Source organism: Peromyscus eremicus, chromosome 18 (genome assembly GCF_949786415.1).
Source record: "Peromyscus eremicus chromosome 18, PerEre_H2_v1, whole genome shotgun sequence".
In the NCBI taxonomy this organism is placed as follows: domain Eukaryota; kingdom Metazoa; phylum Chordata; class Mammalia; order Rodentia; family Cricetidae; genus Peromyscus; species Peromyscus eremicus.
Window position 1 is genome coordinate 12,123,614 of NC_081434.1, and position 24,532 is coordinate 12,148,145.

The following is a 24,532-nucleotide window of genomic DNA, read 5'->3' on the forward strand; positions in this document are numbered from 1 at the left end:
GGCATTGGGAGCTGCAGTGTGTCACACAGTGTACCCTTTTGTCCAATCAGCTTTATTTGCAAATGTTCAGTGCAGTGTGTCATTGGTCTGGTTCAAGGCCTCTGGTTTCTGGTACACCATCATCACTCCTCACCAAAACTCCTCATGGAGATCCTACAGTTATTATTCCACAGGACCAGTCCCTTTATGAGCTCCAGAGGTCCTAGATGGGGTAGATGTTAGGCTTGGCCAACCCCAGTGGGCCTGGATGGTAGTTGAGCTGGTCAGTCCAGGCCGCTGGGGCCACTTCTCACAGAAAAGGGGTGGAGCTAGCTCACCTATGTCAACTTTCTCAGGGTCAGCTCTCCCCGGCCCATGATGAGGGGTGGGGCCAGCTATTCCAGGGCCCACAAAGAGCAGGGCTGGCTCAGCATGGTCCTGATTCCCTTGTGCATGGCTCGCATGGCCCTGTGGGGGCTGTTTTCATTCAAATCACCATATATTCCATCAGTTGGAGTTAACCAATAATCAGTTTATTCGTTCTTTGAGTAAACATGTATAGAGCACTCATTGGCACAATAGCCATTGTTTCAGGTGCCTAAAGTCAATAAATAAGATGGACAGAATCCCTTTCTTGGGTTTTCATTTTAGGTGTAATGGATAAATAAACAGTGAGTGGGCACTTGCTTCATGGGGTTCAAAACGTGCCATTTTATGGTTTCCTGTGTGTATCTTTTTTTGTTCCAGTTTATAAATCACAATCAAAATCTCTAAGGCCCAGCAGGAACAAAGGTGTTGAGGACTGAAACATTCTGGTCCTGTAGGACAGTATGTTTTTAAATCTTACATAACTCTTAGCCCTGCTAATGTTTTCTATTAGGAGTTTGCTTAAGAACTTTGTTAATAGTCCTTACTGGTCATGATAATGTAGTTAATTGTTCTTAAAGAGTTTATGGTTTTATAATACATGAATCACATTCTCAATAACTGTACTTTATTTCAGAAATGGTCATCAAGAAGTGAATGCCCAGATGTAACGGTGAGGAAATAATCCACATGTCATGAAGTAAGATGCAGCATAACGTTCCTCCAGATTAGTAAGTGACCAAGTCTCTCTCTTTCATCCTAACAGTTCTCTACGCTTAATTAATTAATAAGAATGTGGGCAATAAGAGTCACACTGAATTTCTGTTTTTACTGTGTAGTACACATTCTAGCATATGGTTCTAGAAAATGTGCCTGCTATGTTTTCTTGAAAGAAACATATAGGTAGTATTATTGAATTACAGCTTTAGAAAATGTATTGAAGCCAGGCAGTGATGGTGTACGACTTTATTCCCAGCACTTGGGAGGCAGATGCAGGCAGATCTCTGTGAGTTCAAAGGAAGCCTGGTCTACAGAGTGAGTTCTGAGACAGCCAGGGCTACACAGAGAAACCCTGTCTCAAAAAACCAAATAAACAAACAAACAAAAAAATAAATAAAATTTTAAAAATAAAATAATAAAAGGAAGAAAGGTTAAAATAATGGGACCCACTAGCTGAGGAAGAGAAGGGAAGAGCAGAGTACCAAGACTGTTATTTGGCCTCAGGGGCTTGTGACTCACAGCACAAGTGCTGAGATCAGAAGCGCATGCTCTCCTCACAGCACAGGTGCTGGGGTCAGAAGCGCATGCTCTCCTCACGGCACAGGTGCTGGGGTCAGAAGCGCATGCTCTCCTCACGGCACAGGTGCTGGGGTCAGAAGCGCATGCTCTCCTCAGGGGACAGGTGCTGGGGTCAGAAGCGCATGCTCTCCTCACGGCACAGGTGCTGGGGTCAGAAGCGCATGCTCTCCTCAGGGGACAGGTGCTGGGGTCAGAAGCGCATGCTCTCCTCACAGCACAGGTGCTGGGGTCAGAAGCACATGCTCTCCTCAGGGGACAGGTGCTGGGGTCAGAAGCACATGCTCTCCTCACAGCACAGGTGCTGGGGTCAGAAGCGCATGCTCTCCTCACCGGCGTCTCCTGCCCTGTCGTCCCTCCTGCTTCCAGGATGTTAAGAAGGACTTAGGATACACACAGCATGTTCACATCTTCAAGGCATTGAGAAGGTACTTCGGTAGGAATTCAGAATCTTCTTTTTGTGCTTAAAGCAAAAGTAGAAATTTCAGAAGATTTAATCGCACTAACCTTAAATCTGTCCTCCTTTGTCATTTTCTTTTGGAAAGTGAAATTTAAATCTACATTAATATAATGTACAGTAGATACATAATGACGATGGTGTACGATACTTTTAGGGTTCCTAACTATAGAGTGGTAGATTGTGTGTGTGTGTGTGTGTGTGTGTGTGTGTGTGTGTGTGAGAGAGAGAGAGAGAGAGAGAGAGAGAGAGAGAGAGAGAGAGAGATTGATTTTAAATTTGTATTTATTTAATGATACTAGGGATTGAACCCAAGGCCTCGTATGTGGTAGGCATGCTCCTATTACTGAGCTATGCCTAAATTCCAGTGTTTTTATTTTGCGTTTGTGTGTGTGCATGTGTGCAGGTGCATGTCTCTGTATGTAGAGGCCAAAGGACAGCCTCAGCTCTCATTTCTCAGGCACCAACCACTTTTTTCTTTGGAGACAAGGTCTCTCACTTGCTTGGAACTTGCCAAATAGATGAGGCTGGCTGGCCAGAGAGCCTTGGGGATCTTGCCTGATTCCGTCTCCATAGTGCTAGGGTTACAAACGCGTGTTACTCTACCCAGTTTTTTCTCATATGGCTTCTAGGGCTCCATCTCAGGTCCTCTGTTTGCATGACAAGCACTTCACTGACTGAACCTCCTCTCCAGCACCCGGTATTTTTATATTTAGTGTAGAAAACTTAGTACATTTTTCTTATATCATAGATACAATATCACTCTGCTGTGTAGTTAAATGTAGTAAAGGGACTGTGGCAATCTTAAAAAATGATTATACATTTTAAAAACTAGTTGAAATGTTAACTTTTACATGGTATATTTTGTTTAAATTTTTGTGAACCTATAAGAGGCCGAATGTCTGAACATTTCAGCATTTTACTTAAATTCAGGAATATTGATATGATAATAAAATCTTTAGTTTGTTCCATCATCACTAACTAGTTCATTTAAAGAACCATTCTATTTTTAGTGTTTGTTGTACATATTATTTTGTTTATAACATAGGTTTCTAAAAAATATGTAGTGTGTGTGTGTGTGTGTGCGCACATGTTGTCTGTGTGAAAGTATGAGTATCTGTGTTTGTGGACTTGTATGCATGTGTGGAGGCCACAAGATGACGTCCAGTATTCTCCTACTCTCTGCCTAATCCTTATTGATTGATTGATTTACTTTGTATATATGTACGGGCTTGTGCACATGAGTATAGTGACCATAGAAGCCTCCAATCTCTGGAGTTAAAAGTGGTTGTGAGCCGCTTGATGCAGGTGCTGGGAACCAAACTTGCTTAGAAGGCGCTAAAGGTACTTGTTAGGAGGGCAGGTTCTTAATCTGAAGTTAGGGTCCCAGAGGCTTAATTAGGGGTTAGGGAACCAATACATGGTGGAAAGGAATAGAGGAAGTATCTTTCTTTGTATTGCTGTAATAACATACCACAGACTGACAGAAACTAATTTCTCACCATTGTGCAAGCCTAGAATTCTAAAATCAGTATGCTGGCAGGTTCCTTGTCTGATTGCTGCTTCCTGCAGAGAGGAGGAATGCACTGTCCTGTGATGGACGGGGTAGAAGAAGAAAGGCCAATATGAAGATTCTTCTGAGAGCCTGAATCCCTTTCACAACAGGAGCTGCATGACCTAATCACTGCTTAGAAGCACCCCCGCCCCCGCCCTCCTATCAAGCTGGCCTTTGAATCTCTGGGCCTGAATTTTGTCCGGGTAGAATTCAGACTGTAGCAGGAAAGGAAAGAGTGCACATGTCTGTGAAAACAAAGCCGAGGTTGAAGCTTTCTGAAAGTAGGGTTTTGTTTTTTTAATGTCAATAATTAAGTATTTATAAAAGATTTGGTGAGGCTGGATGGTGGTGGCACACCCCTTTAGTCCCAGCACTCAGAAGGCAGAGGCAGGCGGATCTCTATGAGTTCAAGGCCAGCCTAGTCTACAGAGTGAGTTCCAGGACAGACTCCAGAGCTACATACACAAACCTTGTCTCAAAAAAACAAAACAACAACAACAAAAAAAAAACCCAAAACAAAACAAAAAAGATTTGGTGAGAAGACTAGAAACTGTTGAATCTGATAATGATTTTCACATTTCATAGATTGTCAAATATTGCACCACTCTTAAAAGGTACAACTCAGAACTGAACAAGTAGCATCTTTCTTTTTTGAGTATCTTTTGTTTTTGAGTCTTTTATATATATGCATACTAATTTCATGATTCTCACTTGGCATACTGCATATGTAGAACATAGTAGTTCTAGTTTACAAATGGTAGTCAGATTTAGAAAGACGGATGTGGGGTCTTTCTACTTCCCTGTCAGTTGATGTTCTGCTGCATGAGGAAGATAGAAGTAACTAGGGTAAGTCTTTAAAGAAGAGTTTCTTTGTTGTTGTTGTTTTTGTTTACATTTGTGTGTGCACGCGCAGTGTGTACGCAGATTCCGTGGTGCACGGGTAGCTCGGTCAGAGGACAACTTGGGAAAGTTGGTTCTCTTCTTCCTCAAAATCAAGTGGTCAGGCTTGGTAGCAGGTCCCTGTACCCACTCAGCCATCTTGTCAGCCACCTAACAAGAACCTCATAGTCTGAAAGTTTAAAAGACATGTATACAGTTAAAAAAAATGTAGTCAGTGAATAATTTAGGTAGTAGTTATGTCATGTTTTTAAATTTTTTACTTTTTAAAAATTTGTGTGTATGAATGTTTTATCTACATGTATGTCTGTGTACTGAGTGCCCATAGAGGCCTGAAGTCAGCACTGAATCTTCTGGAACTGGAATTATAGATGGTTGTGGGTCACCATGTGGGTACTGAAAATCAAACCCGAATCCTTTGGAAGAACAGTTAAGTTCTCTTAACTGCTGAGCCATCTCTCCAGCCCCAATTGATTTTATTTTTTATTTAGTATACTTATTTTTTGAGTTTCACTAAAGTAGCATTTATTAAATTAATAGGATCTACTGCTGCTATAAAAAAATATTTCATAAATGTTTCTAATTTATCACAAATATCACAGACTTTTAGTTTAGAGTATTCTGGTTTACTTTCTTTGGAGGTTAGATGTCTAGTTTTGTTGGGTAGGACATAAAATGCCTTTGTGGGTTATAGTAATGAGCAATTTGAATATATTTCAGTGTCACAGTTTTCTCTATTTATTCATAGTATGAAAATCATGTATTGGGTTATAGAACTGTCTCTTTTATTCTGAAAGGCTTGATTTGGTTCGGTCCCAGGTACAGCAGAGATATCAGATTGGTTTTGAGTAGCTCATGTTATCTGTGTCGGTCTAATAAGGTCTTCAGATATGCTTATTACTTGGTTTTAGTTGAGCATTTGGAAGGATTAAGAAATTGCCCATGTAGGTAGTAGACTAAAAATAGAGATTGATAGTCCATTAATTAGGTGCATTTGGAACTTGAAGTTTAGCAATTTGGTGGTGCTGGAGATCCACCCCAGAGTCCCTCGCTTGTAGGAAAGTGCTTTCTGCAAGCTTGGTGTCTGAGGGTCAGAGATGGACTATGATAATGAAAAGTGAGGGCCGTCTGACTCAGATCTTCTTTCCTTGTGTATCAAGGCCTCGTGGGTTACCATTAAATTTAACTGAAGCTAGACTTTATTCTTGAAACTCAAAAGCTTTACATTGTGACAAGAGTACAATTGTTTTATAACTTTTCTGTTTCCTGTTCCACTCATAGAGTCCCATATGATTTAGCTGGATTTTGCTGTTTTAGTTACTTGCTTTTAGATTTAAAAAACAAAAACAAAACCCCAAACTCAGAGTAGGTTGAAACTCTACAAATTGCTACCACAGAACAAAAGTGCTGATCACGATGAATCAGGCCCTGCAATGTGTACTGAAAGGAAACCTCTCCTCCCCGCAGTTTGAAGAACGAGCACTTTGCTTGCCAAGGAGGCCTGACTTTAAATGGACCAGCTGTCCATATTGGGAGCAGAGGGTTGCTAAGGTGACCGTGGCTGTGTCGAGAAGAATGCCGCTGAGAGGGCAAGTTCTTGCTGTGTGAGCTGAGGGGAGGAATGTGGTGTGATTGGGCGCCATTCCTCCTGATCCCATGCTCACAGAGTGCTGTGTGCGCAGCATGTAGAAACACAGGGCTGAGAGCCCATGCTGCTGTGTGTTTAACCATCTTGTGTTCATGTGAGCCAGAGACTTAGAGTCCAGAAGGAAAATGTCTGTGTGTGTATGGGGGCGGGTGTGTGTGTGTGTGTGTGTGTGTGTGTGTGTGTGTGTGCGCGCGCGTGCGCGTGTGTGCGCGCGCGCGCGCTACTTTGATGTTTAATGAAATAAGAGTGAATTTCTTTTACTTGATGATATAAACAGTCATTATATCCAATATTTAAAAAGTATTTGACATAAATGTTTACTTATTCCATCGCAGCCTTTTTAGTCATGAACACAGTGTTGATAAGTTCCCAGTTTAATGATGTGTTCTTTGCAGTTGTGTGTATTTCTTTGACTTGACACTTTAATCAGAATTATTTGGAAAGCCTCCTCCCCGCTTTCACTAGTCTAAGAACAATCCTCCAACCTTAGCCTCCTGAGCAGGCCACACGGACGTCAGGCTTTCCCTACAGTGCCTGCCTTGGTTGTCCCCTTCCCCTCCCTAGCTCTGTTATTACTCTTTCCAAGGAAGATCATATTTTTGTTTTTGATTGTTGTTTGTTTACTTGTTTTTTACTTTTCTTTTTTGAGATTGGATCTTACTTTGTAGTCTGGAGGTGGCCTCAAACTCATGACTCCAGCCTCAGTTTTCTGAGAGTTAAGATTACAAGTGTGTACCACTTTGCCCAGCTACGGAGATCTTTCTTTTGGGTATATCTGTGTTTGAGACAGTCTTTCACTGGACATGTATAGGCTGGCTGGCCAGCAAGTCCCAGGAATCTTTCTGTGTGTTTTCCCAGTGCTGTGGTTATAGGCACATGCCCCCGCTCCCAGCTGTGTGAGTTGGTGCTGGGATCTGAACTCAGGTCTTCTTCTCCTTGTGTAGCAAACACTTTATCCACTGAGCCGTTTCCCCAGCCCTGTGAGATCTTAGCACATTGCTCATCCTCTGAAGCATCTGCAGATAGTAGAAAATGCAGTGACTTAAAGGGAGCTGGGGCGACAGCCTACAGTTAGTTACAGCGCTTGATTCCAGAAGACTGGAGAATTGGATTTCAGTTCCGAGAGCTTAGTCGGGTGATTTCCACCTGTACTGACTGCAGCTCCAAGGGACCCAGGGCTTCTTTACAGATGCAGACTATGTCATAAAGAAACAGCCACTCAGTCACAGTGAGAAAGACCCATCCTCAGGCTTCAGTTCTCAGACCCCTTTTCAGACTACATGAGCACTGTTGCTCATACTGTAAGTAAGACATACATGGAGATGCAGACTTGAAACATGTATTGTTTGATTTTCCAAACAGTTCTTCCCAAATTCCTATAATAATGTCTACAATAACGAGAGTTTTATTTTGTATGCTTTGCTTTATTGCACTGGGCTGTCTAGTCTTGAACCATTGCTTATAGAGGTATGTCTTAGACATGTGTGAGTTCAAGGCCAGCCTGGCCTATATAGTGAATTCTAGACCAGGCACAGTTAGAGACCCTGTCTCTAAACAAACAATCAAGCAAACCTTTAAAAAAAGAATTGCTGGGCATGATGATGCATATGCCTCCAATCCCAGCACTCTAGTCGCAAAAGGATCAGGAGTTTGAGGCAGCCTGGACTACATAGTGAGTTCCAACCTGAGCCACGTAATTAAGTCTGTCTTAGTCTAGGGCTTCATGCATATTAGGCAAATGCTCTACCAACTGGGCTGTATCCCCAGCCCACTGGAGTAAGATTTAAACTTTTCTGCCTTGATTTTTTTACTCTCTTTTTCCAAGAAAAAGACTATGTTCCAATTTTATAGTTTTTAAAATTTGTTCTCTTTTATATATTTGGAACATGTCAGCTAAAAAAAAAAAAAAAAAAAAAAAAGCATTCTCCAGTAAAAGAAACCACCATCCTTTAGGGAAACGGCTGATTCTAGGACTGAGACAAACAAGAGGAAGCAAAGGATAAACCCCACAAAGATGGGACTATGTCAGAGGACTAGGAACGAAATAGAAGAGCTCCAGTGGCCAAGATGAAATCATTTGAGCAACAGTCATGTAAAGTAGTATTAGATATAACTCAGAATGTGAAAGAAATGTTCACGAGTCAATACTGGTATAAATATGTGACTGAAAAGAATAAAAACAGGGAAAGACAACTCTCTTGTGCAGAAGGATTCCAAATAATTGGTCACTGCTGCAGCTGTAGCTCGGCGGAGAGAGTGCCAGCCTAGCATACCAAACAGTTTGACAGTGTTTTGTTGAAACTGCCCCACACCATCTCCTGTGTTCTACATGTCATTCTGGGGATTGAACCCAGGATCTTATGTAAATAGAGCTTTCTCTACCACTAAGTGAGAACCTCAGCTGCTCGTGCCCCCCATCACTCCCACCCCCGTCCATCCCCAATACTGCGATTGAACCCAGCCTCATGAATGCTAGTGGCTGTCCTCAGGGCATTACCTTCTAGCCCACATGACTCACCTCTTTTCATTGTGAGATAAGATCTTTCTAAAGTTGCCCAGGCTAGCCTATAGAAGGCTTTCTTGGACGGCCAACCCCCAGATCATGACACAGAGACACATTATTAATTATGAAAGCTTGGCTTTAGCTTAGACTTGTTTCCAACTAGCTCTTATAGCATGAATTAACCCATTTCTATTCATCTATGTGCCACTGCATGGCTCAGGGGTTTTACCTCTCCTGCATGTCCTGCTTCCTCTCCGTCTCCTCTGGCATCTCTTCCTGTACCTAGATTCATCTCCTCTAATTTTCTCTCTGCCCGAAAGTCCCACCTAACCTCTTCCTGCCTAGCTATTGGTCATTCAGCTCTTTATTAAACCAATCAGAAGGTGCTTTGGCAAAGACACATCTTCACAGTGTACAAAAAGATTATTCTACAACACTAGCCTTAAGCTTAGAATTCTGCCTTAGCCTCCTGAGTATCTGGGATTATAGGCCTGTACCACCATGCTTAGCTTCCTTGCTTTATAAGTGTTGGCCTTCTTTCTAAAACATATAATGTGGAATAGCTTCTGAGTGGCGGGAGGCAGGCACCGCCCCAGCTAGGTGACCAGGTTCAACATCAGCCACAAGTCCTGCTGATAGTGGGTCTAAATTTGATCTCTGGTTCCCCACCCTCGTAATTCTGGTCTAATTATAAGAAAAGCATGACACTAATTCCAGCAAAGAGCCTTATAAAGTATTTAACCTAGGATTGCTGAGAATTGGAGGGGTCATCAGAAACAGGGCACATTAGGAGAAACTGTTACAGCAAAGAGAAGCCTTAAGACACTGAATGACTACATAGAATGCAGGTATCCTGGATGGAATGAAAAACTATATGTAAAAACTAAGTACTCCGAAGAGCTATACACTTCACTTTTTTAATCAATTTTTAAATTGTTTTTGGTTTTCTTCTCAGGATGTCACACTGTAGCTAGGCTGGCCTGGAACTTACTCTGTAGCCCATGAGCCCTCCTGCTTCAGCTTCTTGGCTGGTGGGATTAAAGGCTTAAGTTTCTGTGCTGGCCATAAATGTGTATTTTAGTTGTTAATAATGTTATCTGTGGTGTTCCATTACTACAACAAATGACCCATCTAATATAAGATGTTAAAGTGGAGAAAGGTGGGGATGGGGTCTATGGGATTTCTCTGCACCATTTCTCAGTGTTCTTCTAGTATTAAACTAGGCCTTTTCAAGTGTTTTGTCATCCCAGAAAATATGTACCTCATACTTATTGAAAACCATATTTTAAATAATATCACTCTGGAGCAGCTCATGTTTTTATTTTAAAATCTAGTAAATATAGCACAGGAGTACTTTGCCTGAGGATATTGGGTAAATGATTCTTGCAAAGAGGCCCTGTGTTTGGCTGCATTTATGGCCCTCTAAAGACATATTCATAAATGTTAGAGTTATGGTTTTTTTTTAAATCTTAATTCCTTTAAGGACATTTCAAGTTGTTTTTTTTTTTTTTTTTTTTTTTGTTTGAATATTTAGATTGACCAAAATTCTTAATAAAATACTGACTATACTTCAGATTGTATAATTTTTTTTACCTGTTTTTATACTGAGTTTCTTTCTGTTTCTGTTTAGCTTAACTTGGAAAAGAAAGGCTGCTATGTTAATGTTACTCAGTTCACTTTATTCTAGCACAAAAGTAGCACTGTGCTGTAATTCAGATGGAGCAGTTTGAGCTTTAATCTATACTTTTTTTCGTACAGATTTTTCCTTATTAGCACACAGTTTTAGTAATTTAAAGAGAGATACTGACTTCACATAAGTAACAGTTATTTTTCAGAATAGTTTTGTATTAAACACTTGAATGATCTGGTTATTCTTTTGTTAATAGAGCAAATACCATCAGGGCCATGCAGGAGGAACACAGCACTCACTACTTTCTAGCTCATGTATTCTGGGGAGAGGAAGAGTTCTGAATATTTTCCTTTACCACAAGATTTTCTTAGTATTGACAAAATAAACACATTCATTTCTGGCATTTTAATTAAAGTGTGAGAACACGTATGCTGCCAATTCCAATCCTAAACAGTGTCAGCCTTATTAGGAGAAGGAACTTAGAGTCTTTGTGACAACTTTACCCTTAAGGTTAAAGAAGATGAACTTTTTATTCATTGATTTATTTTTCCAAATTTCCGAGTGAACTAGTATAAAGAAAACTAGTATTAGAAGAAACTAATATTCTTAAACTATTATTGCATTAGTTTGTGATGTTCTAAAACTGTACTTTTTTAGCCAGGCGGTGGTGGCGCACGCCTTTAATCCCAGCACTTGGGAGGCAGAGGCAGGCGGATCTCTGTGAGTTCGAGGCCAACTTCATCTACAATCGAGTTCTAGGACAGCCAGAGCTGTTACACAGAGAAACCCTGCCTTGAAAAACAAAACAACACAACAATAACAACAATAAATAGATAGATAGATAGATAGATAGATAGATAGATAGATAGATAGATAGATAGATGAATGAATGAATGAATGAATGAATGAATGAATGAAAGACCTTAAGGCTTTAGGACCAGAAATCCACCATGGAGAGTCATGACAGTCTTGGAATCTATTCACCCTCACGTAGATCTATCTAAAACTTCAGGCCCTCTGAGTGATGTAGCTTGGAGGAACAGCAGAGCATGGCTGACAGCTGTGTAAGGGTTTTACACAACTGACTGTGTAGAGATGGACTACGCTATAGACAGACAGAAGCCAGACGGCTGTGCTGGAATCTCTGTAGTATGGAAAAGTAGACATTTGTTACCAACAGTCTCGGTGGGATTGGGGAGGGGGTGCTATTCACTTTGATAGCAGTATAATAAACATTTCTTCTAAAAGAAATTTGGGGATGCTGTATCTTTTTTAAAACATTTTTCTCCCATGAACTAGCTGACAAGGTAACAGTAAATAAACGTGGAATACTATGTAGGTCTATGTCTCAGTTAGGGTTTCTGTTGCTGTGAAGAGACACCACGACCACAGCAACTGTTACAGTTTCAGAGGTTCACCCATTATCATCGTGGTGGGGAGCCTGGCAGAGTGAAGGCAGACATGGTGCTGGAGCTGAGAGTGCTACTTCTGGCAGGCAACAGAAAGTTGACTGAGGCACAGGGTATTATCCTGAGCACAGGAAACCTCAAAGCCTGTTCCCACAGTGACACACTTCCTCCAACAAGGCCATACCCACTCTAACAAAGCCATACCTCCTAATAGTGCCACTCCCTTTGGGGGCTATTTTCTTTTAAACTGCTACAGGGTAGTTTTATTAACATTTCCATGTTTCAAAATTTATAGGTAAAATTTGTGAATATTTTTTTAAGACAGGTTCTCTTATATGTAGCCCATGTTGGCCTCAAACTTGAGCTGATCCTTCTGCCTTAGCATCCAGAGTGCTAGGATTACAGGCATGTGCCACCATACCTTGCTAAACACTGCTAGGCTTTTAGAGATTTGTTTTATTTTATTTTATTTATATGAGAGTTTTGCATGTGTGTCTGTGTACCACGTGCATATCTGGTGCTGAGGAGGTCACAAGAGGAGCATTAGATCTTCTAGAATCAGACTTATAAAGATGGTTGTGAGCTGCCATAGGTCCTGGGAATTGAGCCATGGTCCTTTGCAAGAACAAGTGTTCCAGCATGGCTGTTTAAATAATGTCCACTACTAGAGTATTAGTTCCCTTAACTAAAGTTTATTGAGAATTTAATATTAGTACAACATACCAGAAAGAGAGAAAACTTCACCAGCATAACAAAAACATTGATTCTGTGTTTGGAAAATTTACAGTGAGCATCGTACTGAATGATGGAAGACTGAAAGCGTTTAAAAACAGGAGCTAGCTGGGAGTGGTGGCACACACCTTTAATCGCATCACTTGGGAGGCCTCTGTGAGTTGGAGGTTTGAGGCCAGCCTGGTCTACAGAGTGAGTTCCAGGACAGCCAGGGCCACACAGAGAAACCCTGTCTTGAAAAAACAAACAAGCAAAAACCAGAAAATTCATATAGTGATGAGGGTATAAAAATCAGAACCCCTGTTCACTACAAGTGAACATGTAAATGTACCAGTGCTGTGGAAGACAGTATGGCAGTTCTTCCAAAAATTAAAACTAGAAAAGCTGTATAATATACAGTGCTTAGTCTTTTGGGTATCTATCCAAAAGAGCTGTACAGTCTTGAAGAGATGTGCAACCCAAATGGCCCCCGAGGGAAGAGCTGATAAATGAATGTAAATCCATCTAGTGGAATACTTACTTCTAACTAAAGGGAATTCACGCTAGCCATGGTGGCGCAGGTCTGTAATCTCAGCACTTGGGAGGCAGAGGTGGAAAGGTTGTTCCAAATTTGGAAGGAGCTGGTTCTGCTCAGCAGGTTCTGGGCCAGCACAGTGAAAATGTGTTGAGAAAATAAGATTTTACAGCAGATAGTGAGACACAGATGGATCCTGCAGACATGCTAAGTGAAGTAAACCAGCTACAAAGATCCTGTAGAGTCTATGATTTCATTTAAATGACAGACTAGTCAAAAGCAGAGCTGAAGGGTGTAACTTAAGTTTTTCTGCCTGGCCCACAGTCAGAGCAAATCTCTCTCACCTGCCAGTCCCACAGCCGCTCAGACCCAACCAAGTAAACACAGAGACTTATATTGCTTACAAACTGTATGGCCGTGGCAGGCTTCTTGCTAACTGTTCTTACAGCTTAAATTAATCCATTTCTATAAATCTATACCTTGCCACATGGCTCGTGGCTTACCGGCATCTTCACATGCTGTTTGTCATCGTGGCGGTTGGCAGTGTCTCTCTGACTCAGCCTTCCACTTCCCAGCTTTATTCTCCTCCTTGTCCCGCCCATACTTCCTGCCTAGCCAATGGCCAATCAGTGTTTTATTTATTGACTAATCAGCAACACATTTGCCATACAGAACATCCCACAGCAGAAGGGGGAATTGTAGTTTCCAGTAGCTGAGGTAATGAAAGTTTCTGTTTAATTTACAAGACAAAAAGTTGTAGCGATGATAGTGGTGATGACTATATAACGTACATGTGTCTCATACCCCATGTATTTTATATGGTTAAGATAGCAATGAGCATTAAGTCAAAATACAGTTAAATGTCATTCATGGACATGGACATTGTGTCCAGTAGAATGCAATTGGATCCTGGCTCTGTTAGTATACCTATTTCACATCAATTTACAAATTTACTTCGGAATTCTTTATTGTGTGTGTGGTTCTTAGAATTTCTCTCCAAACTGCGGCGCGCCCCGACCAGCGGGGAAGCAAGACACGACTCCAAGATTCTTCCTCTATCACGGTTTATTGAACGCTGCTTGGTTGTGGCTCATCGGGAGAGCTGGCGTGGGAGGAGAGCCCCGGGCGCCGGGGCAAGCTGGCTTATATGCAGGTTCTGGGGGCGGAGCTTGGGCGGTAAGCTGATTGGTCAGTACTATATGGGGTGATACCACGTCAAGGTTGCATCAGCCTTCGGGCGGGAGAGCGACACGTTAGCATTCGGGATAAACAGGAAACCAGCGCCATCTTGTAATGGCGTTTGAGCCAGCGGACTGCTGCAGTTCCCCCTTTTTGTTTTTGGCAACCCAGAGCTAGGAGTCTCCTCATGATGAGCTTCCTGCTCGATGGGCGAGTGCTGAGAAGGAGGAACAATGATACTCTCTAAACGGGTGCAATGAGCAGAGCTCTCCGTGTGCAGGAGCAGTATCATAGGCTTCCTAATCGGGTGCAATGGGCAGAGCCCTCCGAGTGCAAGGACAGCCTACAGTTCCCTCAGCTGGGCCAACCAGATACTTGGGGAACCGCCAGCATCCAGGGCGGCCATAGCTTTGAGCATAAGTGTACGCTCTGTACGATTGCGCTTTATCAACCTACAGAGGATCCAACCCAGTATGACTAGACCAATCAAGCCCACTGTTCCCATCGCCCACACCCCAGCCCATTCCTTCACATAAGATGCAGCTGTGACCAAAAAATCAGTAAATTCTCCCAAGGTACAGGCAATCGAACAACTAAGGCTTTTCTATGACGTGCATTCCAGCATTGACTTAAGAGACATAAATCTCCAGTCTTGCAACGAAATGTAGAGTTGCTCAGAATAAAGAAAAAAGGGGCTTGAACACATACAGGAGCCGCTGGAATAGCAACATTGGCTACAGCAATTTGTTGACGAATGGTAAGAACACTATTATTTATGCTATCAGTCACATTAGACAACCAATAATTCGCACCCTGCAACAAGGTGATCGGTGTTAAATCAACCCAGGTCCCTAAATTATTCTGCCGAATGCTCATATCCCAGGGATACCCTGCCAGACTTTTGTTGTTATATGCCTGAAACAGGGATCCTAACTTATTCTTGGCTGGTTTAAAAGGTTTACTGTTTAAGCACTGTTTTTGAACTGGAAAATAAAATCAGTGCTATTATAGCTTGAAGTTTGATAGGTGGTAGGATAACAAACTTCATCCTCCAGCCTGCAGATGGTGGAATGAAATTGTGGAAAGAGAGTATCCGTTAAAAACACAGGAGCGGGCACAGGCCAGGCTCGAAGGAAAGCCCAGAATATGTCATCCTGAGTCCAGGCCAGATTCAGGGAGAGGCTGATCGTCAGGAAGGTCAGCATCATCTTCTCCATCTTCCTCATGTTGTTGTACCCCTCGTGTTAGTCTTGTCGGCACCCAAATCGGGTCTCTTGCATTCTGTGGGAAAACACAAAGAGATCCCCTTGACCTACGTAATACGGGGTCAGGGCCCATCCATTTATTTGTTAGCACATCCTTCCATAACACCATCTCCCGAAGGACTGGTGTTGCGCCCACATGGCGATCAGCAGAGGTCTTAGATGCTTCATCCAAAGTTAAAAAATTAAGAGTGAAAAGAGCCAAGGAGAGGCGCTCGCCAGGGGTGCGCCCTATTCCCCCTTTTTGTTTTTGAAGCAGTTCTTTAATAGTACGATTTGCACGTTCCACTATGCCTTGTCCCTGTGGATTATAAGGGAGGCCAGTGGAGTGTTGAACATCCATTGTTGCACAAAAGGAATGGAATGAGGAAGAAGTGTAAGCCGGACCATTATCCGTTCTCAAGAACAAAGGCTTACCCCAGCTGGCCCATGCAGCTAGACAATGGGCAATGACATGGCGTGTCGTTTCACCAGTCATGGCAGTGGCAAAAATAATGCCAGAAAAGGTATCCACTGAAACGTGAACATATTTTTGTTTCCCAAACTCTGAGATGTGGGTAACATCCATTTGCCACGAGGCTAGGGGTTTCAGCCCTTTGGGGAGAACTCCTATATGCGGTGGATGGTGAAAGGCAACACAATGTTGGCAGTTTTTGACAATCTTACGAGCTTGTTCCCTGGAGATATTGAACTTCAGGCGCAAGGTGTTAGCAGATACATGAAAATTATCATGGAACTTTTGTGCCTGTTCACAAGGTGTACTCATAATCCAAGCAGCTATGGCTATGCGGGTGGCCTCATCTGCCAACGTATTCCCGGCTGACATTGGCCCTGGAAGCCCGCTATGTGCTCGAATATGAGTCACATAAAAAGGTTGAGAGCGAAGTAACATCAAGGCTTGAATCTGTCTTAATACCGGCGCCACCATACTAGAAGGTTGTATATAGGCAGCAATTTCCAAATTTTTAAGTAAATTGACAACATATAGGGAATCAGAGACCAAATTAAAAGAAATATTAGGATATTTCTCAAAAACCTTTTGTATAATAAGACATTCTGCTACCTGAGGGGAGGTGGTAGGAAACTGGAAACTGTAGGTCTGACCATCGATGGACATGGCACCCTTGCCGGTCTTTGAGCCATCAGTATAAATTACAGGGGCATTCATGATGGGATTTTGAGATGTGATTCGAGGAAAATAAACAGTATCCTCCGAGGCAAATGTTAACAGAGGATGTTTAGGGTAATGGTTATCAATATATCCTGCAAAACTAACCACAAGAATAGCCCACCATGAGGTCGCACCTGTTAAAATCTCAATTTGTTCTTTGGTGTAGGGCACTATCAATGTTGCTGGTGGCTCGCCGAAAAACTCAAGGCACCACTTCAGGCCATTTAACGCCTGCCTTGCCACTAAATCAGGATAATAGTGGACATTTTTAGATCCCAATCCTTGTCCATGCAGCCACCAAAGAGGTCCATTCTGCCAAACCACTCCTAGAGGGACAACCTTTGTAGGGAGGATTACTAATTGGAATGACTGAGTATAGTCTAATCTTTTTAATTGAGCTATTTTTAACGCTTCCTGTATCTTTTGGATAGAATTTTGAGCTTCCAATGTCAATTGTCGGGGAGAGGTCAAATCAGGATTACCTTCCAATATCTTATATAGGGGCATAAGATCTCCTTTTGGTATTTTCAAATATCCCATTAGCCAATTAACATTTCCTAAAAATTTTTGAAAATCATTCAATGTATGAAGGCATGAAGTTTGTAAGGTAATATTCTGGGGCATAATCTCATCTGGGGAAATACGGGTACCAAGAAAATCAACAAGTATGCCCTTTTGTAACTTCTCAGGGCTAATATAAAGCTCTGCATCTGCTAAAGCTTTCAAAAGGCTTTGCAAGCATTCTTCTACTTGCTCAACCTTTTCTCCAGTTATAAGAAGATCATCCATATAGTGTATAATTTTCAAATTGGGAAACTGACTTCGAATAGGGTCAATGGCGCGGCCAACATAAAGTTGGCACATAGTCGGGCTATTAGCCATGCCTTGTGGTAAAACTCGCCATTGAAAGCGTTCATCAGGAGCTTCATGATTAACGGCTGGAACTGTAAAAGCAAATCTAGGTCTATCCTCTTCATGAATGGGAATAGAAAAAAAGCAATCCTTTATGTCTATTGTTATCACAGGCCATCCTTTTGGTAATGCTGTAAGCATAGGGAGACCTCGTTGTACGGGTCCCATAATAACCATCTGTGCATTTATGGAGCGTAGATCATGTAACAATCTCCATTTTCCTGATTTCTTTTTAATAATAAAGATGGGAGAATTCCACGGTGACGTGGAAGGCTCAATATGATGTAACTGAAGCTGCTCTGCAACTAATTGTTTTGCCGCTTGGAGCTTCTCTTTTGACAAGGGCCACTGAGGTGTCCAAACGGGTGTATCAACTTGCCAGGGTATCTTTAATGGTTGCTTATCCTCAGAGGCCCCTATGAAAAACCCAACCCTTCTCTATACCTATGGGATGACGGCTGAACTGGACTACTTCTTCCCTGAAGGTTCCTTCCCAACCCCTTTCCTGGAAAATATCCCTGTTTCCTCATGATAGCTTGTGATGCAGGGGAATACTCATTGGTAAGCTGCAAATGCATCTGTTGCTGCACATCCCTCCCCCATAGATTAATGGGGAGGGATACGACAAAAGGTTGAAATTTTCCGTCTTGTTCTTCTGAGCGCCAAGTAAGTTCTTTAGCACTCATGCTAGGTGTTTCTTGGTATCCTAAGCCTTGAAGGGATTGGGAGGCGATAGTAAGTGGCCACTTTGAGGGCCACTCTTCCTGTCTTATGACACTCCGGTCAGCTCCTGTATCCAATAATCCAAGGAATCGCCTTCCCTCTATTATCAATTCTAACATAGGTCTCTGATCCAAACCCATGGCAAGCATGAAGGCATTTTTCCCTGTAGATCCAAACCCATTAAGGCCTCGTTCCCTATCAGAAGCTGGAAATCTAGAATGATGAGAGGGGAGAACTAACATCTGAGCTATGCGGTCTCCTGGAGCAATTGAAAACAATCCCTTGGGAGACCAGCACATAATCTTGATTTTCCCCTGGTAATCAGGGTCAATAACACCTGGCAAAACCATCAATCCTCTAATGGAACTACCTGATCTCCCAATTATAAGGCCCACCTCATTTTTATTTAATGGATTCATAAGATCAGTTTCAATGGCCTGCACCCCCATAGAAGGAGTCAGTACCATTGAGGAGGCGGCACACAAGTCCAACCCTGCGGCTGCTGACGTGGCTCTTTGCCCTGATTGGAGGGAGGCGGGGGGAATTCCCCCGATGCCTCGTTCTGAATAGCCCCGAACACTTTCGGGCCCCGGGGTCGCGGGCCCCGTGATCCGTTTTTTGAGACCGCAGGGAACATCGGCTGGAGGGGCTGCCCATTAACATCTTTCACTGATCTACATTCATTTGCCCAATGTTTTCCCTTTTTGCATCGGGGACAGGTGCCTGGCATCCTCTGTTGGTTTCCTCCTGAAGGAGACCGACACTCTTTCTTTAGATGTCCTGGCTTTCCGCAATTATAACATTTTCCTTTAGAGCCACTTCCTCGGTTGACAGCTGTCATAACTGCTGCAGCGAGGCCAGCATTGGTGAGAGGGCCCCCTATCTCCCTACATGCTTTCAACCAAGCCTCAAGCCCCTTCTGTTTCCAGGGCGTGATAGCCCGTCTGCACTCCTTTGTACATTGTTCATAAATAAGTTGCTGCGTTAAGGGGAGAGCTGTTTCCATATCCCCAAAAATTTTTCCCGCAGCATCAAGCATCCGGGCTACGAAATCAGCAAAAGGCTCATTTGGTCCTTGAATGATCTTAGTAAGGTTTCCACTCACTTCTCCTTTTCTGACCAGTTTTTTCCAGGCGGATACGTGTATCTCTTTCACTTGATTGTAAATTTCAATGGGGAAGTTTATCTGGTTATTTACCCACTGTCCTTGACCCAACAACATATCCGCCGTCCAGGCTGGCTGGCCATTTTGTGCATTACGCCGGGCCTGAATTTGGGCATGGTCTGTGACCAGAGACCTCCATTCTAGATAAGTACCAGGGGGTAAAGCTGCCCTTCCAACTTCCTGATAGTCTGCCGGAGTCAAAACATCCTTAGCTATTCTGTCTAAAATAGACAGAGGATAATGGGCAGTTGGGCCATAGGTCTGAACTGCTTGTACTAGATCTTTTAACATCTTGTAAGATACAGGCTCATGAGACCTGACCTGTGTGTTTGGGTCTTCGAACACCGGGAAAGCATTTGCTAGTTTAGTCCAGGTTTTGGGAGGAATGCGATGACTTCCTGCGCAGCTTCCTGTACTCACTTGTGAGTTAGGAGCGAAGGGCGGTGGTCGTGATAGCTCGGCTCCGGGCCCTGGGCCATAGCGTTCACGCTCATACTCCGCAGCCTCCCTTTCTAGGTCTATCTCATCCTCAGTATCTAACTCTGAGTCAGAATCAGACAAATTAATAGCGGCCAGCTCCGACCATGGGTACGCTGGCGCTGAAGGTTCCTTTTCTGTATGTTGTAATTTTTGTTTTTTCTTTTCTCTTTTATTTTCTTTATGTTTAAAATTTTCTTTGCTAGCTTCTGTTTCCTTACCGGTTTCGGACTGACTATCCTGCCATTCTGCCATAGCCTTTCTCCCCTTTGCTACTGCTTCCTGTGCCTTTTCCTCATCCAGACAAGATTTCACCAATCTCCAAAAAGGCAAGGTGGCTTTTCCTAAATCTTGTTTGTGTTTTTCTAAATCTTTTCCTAGCTTTTCCCAGGAACTCATCGTGAGATCACCGGATACCGCGAACCATGGCGCATGTTGATCTATCTCTTTAAGCGCCCTTTTTATAGAACCGGAGGAAACATTAATATCCCTTGCACCCAGTAATTCCTTCACAGGTTTGACAAAAAACTCAATATGTGAGTCAAAGTTCCCCATCTTTGAAACTGATTTATCTACACCAGGTTTACTCAAAGAAAACAACGAGCTAACGAAAGACTGTCTTATCTACAGCAGTCCCCACTAAGGAGCTTTACTTTCGTTTCGCTCGCAGCAACACAAACAAGTTTCCTCCGCGCGGTGGCAGCGCAGCCAAAAGCAGCACCCAATCACCAAGATAACCCACACAAAAAATATCAACGGGAAAAAGTCCAGCAAAAAGGCAAGATTGGTGTCATAGGCGTCAGTCATACCTTATGAGTACTCACCGTTCCCGTGTGAGGTTCTGAATCTTCGGCCCTCCTCCGAGTCGTTCGCAAGGTCCGAAGTTTCCCGGGTTTCGGCACCAGTTGCGGCGCGCCCCGACCAGCGGGGAAGCAAGACACGACTCCAAGATTCTTCCTCTATCACGGTTTATTGAACGCTGCTTGGTTGTGGCTCATCGGGAGAGCTGGCGTGGGAGGAGAGCCCCGGGCGCCGGGGCAAGCTGGCTTATATGCAGGTTCTGGGGGCGGAGCTTGGGCGGTAAGCTGATTGGTCAGTACTATATGGGGTGATACCACGTCAAGGTTGCATCAGCCTTCGGGCGGGAGAGCGACACGTTAGCATTCGGGATAAACAGGAAACCAGCGCCATCTTGTAATGGCGTTTGAGCCAGCGGACTGCTGCACCAAACCAGTTCCATCAACAGTTAATTCATGTCTGATGTATGTTCACATCTTTGAAAAGTCATAATTTCTTTTTTTTTTTTTTTAAATAGGGTCTCACTATGTAGACCTGGCTGGCCTGGAATCAGATCTTGTAATGGACCTGGGTTTGGTTCCCAGTAGCTGTATCATGTGGCTGACAACCACCTGTAACTCCAGGTCCAGGGGCTCTGACTTCCCCTTCTGGCTTCCTCAGGCACCTGCATTCATATGGTGCACATCTATTGGAAAACTGATTGATGGGATCTCACATACCCAGTCTCTATGTAGCTGAGGATGATTTTAGACTTCTCTTTTTTTAAAGATTTATTTATTTATTATGCATACACTATTCAGCTTGCACTTATGCCTGCAGGCCAGAAGAGGGCACCAGACCTCATTACAGACGGCTGTGAGCTAGCATGTGGTTGCTGGGAATTGAACTCAGAACCTCTGGAAGAACAGCCAGTGCTCTTAACCTCTGAGCCATCTCTCCAGCCCCGATTTTGGACTTCTTATCCCCTAGCTTCATCTCTTGAGTGCTGGGATTACAGGTGTGTACCACTGGGTTGAGTTTATGTGGGATTGGGGTTGAACCTAGGCCTTTGTGCATGGTAGAAAAGCACTCTGCTAACTGAGCTACATCCCCAGCCTCACTAATCCTTTTTAGTAGTATTTCTGACTGGGGCTGGAAAGGGGCTCAGTGGCCAGAAGCCCTTTCTGGTTAAGAGAACTTGCTGCTTTCTCAGGGAACCCGAGTCTGGTCAGCAGCACTGATACCGGGCAGCTCAGCACCACCTCTCACTCCAGCGCCAAGGGATCCAGGTCTTCTCCTGGCCTCCGCAGGTGCTTACATTTCCCTGCATTCCAACTTGAGGAGCTGTAGCGAATCATTTCTTAGAGTAAGCTTTGCTCCGCGTTTGTGTGCTTTTGTGTGCATCCTTGACCTGAATCACACCTTCCTAGCTAGTTCGCATCTACCTTTCAGGCCCCAATTTAGAAATCTCTTTCCCCAGAAGCTTTCCTTCCCACTTCCTACTCAGTTAAAAGTTTTAACAACACTTGCCTGTGGTCAGTGACTCTGTTGGGTGTTTTTCTTCTTTTCTGTCTTCCTCCCTGTGGAATCTGTTATCGTCAGGAATTACTGCATTCATTTGATTGTTTTCAGAAAATGTTTGTTGGATGCTCCAGTATGTAAGTAAAGATGACTGCATTTTAATTACCTTAGTATTAGCTGTTTACAGATCATTTTAATCTATGAAGTAACTTTTCTTATCTTACCTGAAGCAGCTGTGTCTACAGTAAAGAAATACTAGAGCTACTTGAGAAAGTGAAGGTGGTTTAAATATTTGAAATGTACAGCTTCCTCTTCTGGGTCACCCTGGTTTCATTTATGTCTTATAGAGAAAACAAGAGGAATCTGATTTAACTTACAGTAAGGGATTTGATAAGACCTTCTAAATTACCAAATATTTAAGTGATCTGTAAGTGTTATATAGATGTTTTTTCCCTAAAGTCAAAAAAGGGCTAGAATGTAAAACCAGCCTTGGTTATACATGCCTATAATACTAGCATTGGGGATCGGGAGGCAGAGGCAGGCTGTTCTCTGTAAGTTCGAGGCCAGCCTGGTCTACAAAGCAAGTTCCAGGACAGGCTCCAAAGCTACACAGAGAAACCCTGTCTCGAAAAACCAAAACAAACAAACAAAAAACTTAGCATTGGGGAGGTGGAGGAAGGATTACCACAAGTTTGGGGTCAAGTTGGTCTTTATGTACCAAATTCTAAGCCAGCTAGGGTTATAGAGTGAGACACTGTTGAAAAATAAAACCAACAAACAAATGAAACAAAAATCACCACCATCTAACCCAGAAGGGGTAGAGGGTTAGGGAGTCAGTCCTTAGTAAAATGCATGCTTGGCATGTATGAGGCTGCCTCAGGTAGCTCCCCAGCACTGGATGGGGGTAGGAGAGTGTTAAAAAATGGCAAGTGAATGGTTATAAATTGTGAAATGGTTTACCAGTATTTCCCATAGACTTAAAAAACTTAGAGGAAGGAAGAGAAATCTACTTAGCAATATGCAGACTCAACTCTATCCATAAGAGATATTTAAACAAATGCTCTAGTACTTGTGTGGTTTTGAGTGCATCCCCTCTACCTTAACATGGCAGTAACCATGGCAACACGTTGCATGCCCTTGCCTTAGTTCTTCCTCAGAATAGCATCAGTAATAAAACATCCATGTTTGGTGGATGGAGGGTTGTGTCCCACGCCTTTAATCCCAGCACTCGAGAGTCATAGGCAGGCAGATCTATGGGTTTAGTTTAAGACTAGCCTGGTCTACAGGGCTAGTTCCTGGACAACCAGGGCCCCATAGAGAAACTCTGTCTTGAAAGACACCTCCCTCACCTCCAGTCCCCCCCTCCCCCCGAAAAAAAAAACCCGTGTTAAAGGCGGTTGCTCTTCCAGAGGACCTGAGTTCAGTAGGCTGTATCACATCTGTTCCGTGGGATCTGATACCTTCTGATGCATATACAAACCTTAAGGCAAAAGATTCATAGAGAGATGAAATAAACTAAATATTAAAAAAAGAAAATAAAAAAATTAAGAATGAACAGAAATCTAATGTGTATGAATTTTTTTTTAAAAAGATGCTTCCCAATGGCTTAAAAAAATCCTGCCAGATTACTTACCCAGACACACACACACACACACACACACACACACACACACACACACACGAATCAACGTATAAATACAGCCTGCTTAGTGCATTCGATGTTGCTAATGCCCTCTCTCTTGGCAGTTGTTAATTGCCTGTAGCTCTTCATCTAGGGGTGGAGCCCCGTGAGATTTCTCCTATCAGAACTGGAATTCCAACTGTTGTTGAAATTTCCCAGGTCTTGTTTAGGTAGCCATGTTGTTGAGATTTCATGGTGTAGTTTCTCTATCATAGCTAGAAGGCACCTCTATATTTTTTTTAATTCAACATAGTTGTGTGTGTGTGTGTGTGTGTGTGTGTGTGTGTGTGTAGGTCAAAGGTAAACTTACAGAAGTTGGTTCTCTCTAAGTCATTCAACAGCATAGAGAAACCAAAGAGATTTAAGAAGTCATATCCAAGATCTGAATCAAATACCCATAGACACCCATGGTTCATTGAATTATGTTCCTATCGGGAGTGCTCCAATTTGTTTCAAACTTAGAATGTGTTTTCATATAGGAAGTATGCTTTTAATTGAATCACAGAAGTCTTTAATACCTGATACATCTTACATGGTAAATATTTGTGCTAAAAGTCTTAAAAGCAAGTAAACTCTCCCCATACTTAGGCAGTGGTAACCGTCAAAGTAATTGAAACACAAATGGGTAAAACGGAATGCAGTGGCACCCTGCAGCCCCAGCACTCAGGAGAATGAGGC

At 42.9% G+C, this 24,532-nt stretch overlaps 1 protein-coding gene across 1 annotated transcript in view; it reads left to right on the forward strand.

Annotated features, from left to right (window-relative positions):
• Positions 1 to 24,532, forward strand: part of Frs2 (fibroblast growth factor receptor substrate 2) — an 89,711-nt gene that overhangs the window by 46,660 nt on the left and 18,519 nt on the right. The window contains exon 2 of the mRNA XM_059245128.1: positions 983 to 1,076. The gene's annotated coding sequence lies outside the window, so the exon portion shown is untranslated. The remainder of the gene's footprint in view (positions 1 to 982; positions 1,077 to 24,532) is intronic.